The sequence below is a fragment of the Phascolarctos cinereus genome, unplaced genomic scaffold, assembly GCF_003287225.1.
Source record: "Phascolarctos cinereus isolate Bilbo 61053 unplaced genomic scaffold, phaCin_HiC Scaffold_7;HRSCAF=346, whole genome shotgun sequence".
In the NCBI taxonomy this organism is placed as follows: domain Eukaryota; kingdom Metazoa; phylum Chordata; class Mammalia; order Diprotodontia; family Phascolarctidae; genus Phascolarctos; species Phascolarctos cinereus.
Window position 1 is genome coordinate 60,912,411 of NW_027556180.1, and position 3,871 is coordinate 60,916,281.

The window sequence follows — 3,871 nt, forward strand, 5'->3', positions numbered from 1 at the left end:
TTCCAAGCTCTATGAAAAGCAATGGCTAGAGACGTCAGGGCTGGGAGAGCCAAAAGTCCACTCATTATCAGAGGTTAGGAAGAGCCAGAAGGTCAGTAAAGGAAGGGAGTTACTCACAGCTTAAGGGGCAGATTAGATTTCTAGCAGTATAGACAGAAGGGATGAAATCCAGGTAGAGCACTCATGTGTCACCTCCTCCTATTCCTGTTGATGTCTTTTTTCCTTCCAGGTTTTGTCCCCAGTTGGAAATGAAATCTTTCCCCCAGCACTTTTCCCCAACAAAGTGCTTTGTTTCCCCCTTCCTAGCTTAGTTATAAGGAGGTATTCTGCATTATATGTATTTGTGTATATGTTGTATTTCCCCTCCTGGATTCTGAGTTCAATAATAGCAGGGAATATGTGCTCATCTTCACATTTCTCCTGGCATCTGGCCTGGTGACCTGCACATGATAAGAGCTTAATAAAGGTTTGTGGACTAAATACCAGGGGAGCTGCAGCATCACTGTGAGGATGTGGACCTGATTCTGAGGCAATGTCTATAACACACAGGTGATTTTTAAATGATAACAAATAACATTTACGTAGGCTGAGAGCAGAAAGCAGGAGGCTGTAAACCGGGATCACTGTATACATTTCAAGGAGTTCAGGAACTTGGATGGGAAAAAAACCTTATTTTCCCTACCCTTTGGTTTCTTTTGTAGTCCTAATTATTATTATTATGTAATCCTAATTATTGTTATCATTATTATGTAGTTATTTTACACATTTAAAAACATGATTTGAGAAGAGGTCCATAGGCTTCACCAGAGAGTCATGACATAAAAAAGGTAAAAATTTTCTGGCATAAGGATTGTTTTGGTTTTGGTTTGTATCACCCGACCCCTAGCACAGGGCCTCACATATAGTAGGGGCTTAATAAATGCTGGTTGATTAAGAGATTTGTTCAGGATTTCTGAGATGGAATATGAATGCAGATCTTTCTGACTCTAAGACCACAACACTATTACCTGTGGTTGGTTTTCAAACTTTGTAGTCTCAGTAGCACTTTATACTCTTAAAAGTTATTGAAGACACTCCAAAAAAGAGCTTTTGTTCACCTGGGTGTATGTATCAACATCTACCACACTAGACACTAAAATGGATCACCTGAAAGGATGTCGGGGACTCCCAGGGCTCCTCAGGCTACACTTTGAGAACAGCTGTACCACATCAGGCTCCGCCCCCTATAGTATTTCCAGGTTTGTTTCAGTCATTTCAGTCATGGCTGACTCTTTGTGACCCCATTTGGAATTTTCTTGGCAAAGATATTGGACTGGTTTGCCATTTGGTCCTCCAGCTCATTTTACAGACAAGGAAACTGAAGCAAACAGGGTTAAGTGACTTGCCTAGGGTCACACAGCCAGTAAGTGTCTGAGGCCAGATTTGAACTCAGGTCTCCCTGAGTAGAGCAATCACTTAATAAATGCTTGCTGACTGATTGGTTAAACACACTGCTTCTATACTTGCCACTATCCTGCATCTTCCACTGCTCGAATAAAAGCATTGTATCACCTAGTGCTGCCCCACTGAGTCATTTCCAGACAGGACAGGAATTGTTCTCAAGATGTTTTTTGTATCTGTTCCTTAAGTATAAACAAGTCGGGCATTGGCCATACTTGTCTGGGGAAGAAGCAGGAGATCAATGGCCAGAGGTAAGCCATAATCTGACCTCTGCTCTCTAGCTTGCTTTTACTTAATATCCCATTCCTGGATGATGATGACAAGTCTCATTAGGGAAACAAGGCTCAGTGAGCTACAAAGCATCCTTCAGCTTGGCAGGATTGTTTACAGCTTGCATAACCCTGCTTAAAAGTTAGCATTTGTAATTCACATGTATGAGATTTTTTTCAGTTGTATTAATATTCATTTGCTGTGTCTTACTAGCTATATTGCGTGGGTCCAAGTTTTCCAATCATATTTCAAAGAAATGCGTGAAACATGTAAGATGAAATGAAAATTGTTTTTTCTTAGGGCAAAAAAAAAAAGAAACCAGTGCACACTCAGTGGAACCACAGATGCTGTGGCATTCTAGTTCTCTGCAAGCGGCAACAGAAGGACAGGGATTGTCACTCTGCTGACAGGACCAGTTCATTAGTCAATCTAGTCACTACTCACTCTCTAAATCAATCAGATTCTAATCAGGACTGTCCTCTCCTCTTGCTGTGGGTCATCCATTTCTTGGAATAAAGATTCATCCACTTTTACACTGCTGCCAGCTTTCTCCAGGAGCTGGAGATCAGATGTGTCAAGATTATGATGTTTCAGACAGCTGGCTTCCACTTAATTATTTTTTCCAGCTTTGTCTTCCTCCTTCATTCTCTTTGCTTTAATTTCTAAGAGCTCTGCATCAAACAGCCTTCCTACTCAAGGAATTCTCAATTGTTACAGGTGTGATGAAAATATTGCCTTTCTGTGGCTCCTACTTCTTTTTTTCTGTTTCTCTTATTCTCTTCTATTTATAAATAATAATAATAACAACTGCTATGAATTCTATAGCACTTTAAGGTTTGGAAAGGGCTCTATGGATGTTATGTCATTTTATCCTCAGTACAACAACCTTGGGAGGTAGAAACTATTATCCCCATTTTACAAATGAGGAAACTGAGGCAGACAGAGTTGCTTGCCAAGGCTCACACAGCTAGTAAGTGCCTGAAGCCAGATTTAAACTTGGTTCTTCCTGATGCCAAGTCCATTGCTCTATCCATTATGCCCCATCTACCTCTTGTTTTGAGCTACAGTTTCAATAAGTTTTTAATTGAACAGCTGATGCTAGAAGGAAGATTATCACCATGCCAAGGTTTTCTTCTGCCTGGAACTCTAGCAGTTTTAATATGGCTGAGATATCACTGTCTTCTAGATTTTCCTGAAGAGAATATTTCACAATGAGGAATTTCATCTGGATGCTTTTCTCTACAAGAAAACATGAGGGTTGTCTGGGAAGTTTTTCATCATTTTCTCCTGCTTCAGATATCAAAGTCATGTTGAAACTGGTTGGATTTCCTGATAATATTGTAAAAGGGTACAGGTAGATGGACTCCAGAGGCTCCAGTTTACTGCTCAGTTGTTCACTGTAATCCATCATTGTAGCCTGAGAACACTCAGGTGGGAGCAGCTTAAAGCTAGAATCTCGAACCTGAAATCTGGAAGCCCAGGATGTTGGGCTGGCATGGGAGAGGGAGAGAGGGATGGGTGGAGGGGATATAGGAGCAGACATAGGTATTAAGGCCCCTAGTTTAGGCATCTTGCTTTTGTATTCATATCCCCAGTCCTTAGCACATTTGACACCTAAAAAGCTTTTAATTTCTTCATCCAGTGGAAGGCAACCAGTATGGTGAAGATTAGAGACCATGTCAAGCAGGTGTTCAGTGGAAGGGACAGGGAATGTTTAGCACAAAGAAGAGAAGACTTATGGCACACATGAATTCTATCTTCAAGTATCTGAATGACTGTCCTGTACAAGAGGGATGAGGTTTGTTTTATTTGGTCCCTAGAAGAAAGAACTGGGAGAAACAGATGATTTAGATTTGATGTTAAGGGAAGGAAAAACTTACTATCAATTAGAACTATTGAAAAGACAAATGGGCAGCTCCAAAAGGTAATGGGTTCCCACTCAATGGAATTCTTCAAGCAAGAGCTAAATGCCATAGTATAATAGAAGAGCGTTAGGGTCAGACCCCAACTCTTTCATTTACAACCTGAGATTTGGTGCAAAGTTATTTAAGACCTGTGGGCTCAGTTTCTTCAGCTATAAAATAAGGTGGGGGTTAAGGTGGAGGGAGAATATGATGACCTCAAAGATTCCTTCCAGCACTAAGTCTATGATCCCATGGCC

At 40.8% G+C, this 3,871-nt stretch overlaps 1 pseudogene; it reads right to left on the reverse strand.

Annotated features, from left to right (window-relative positions):
- Positions 1 to 2,166: 2,166 nt before the first annotated feature.
- LOC110200247 (RWD domain-containing protein 1 pseudogene) lies at positions 2,167 to 3,121 on the reverse strand (annotated as a pseudogene).
- Positions 3,122 to 3,871: the final 750 nt, after the last annotated feature.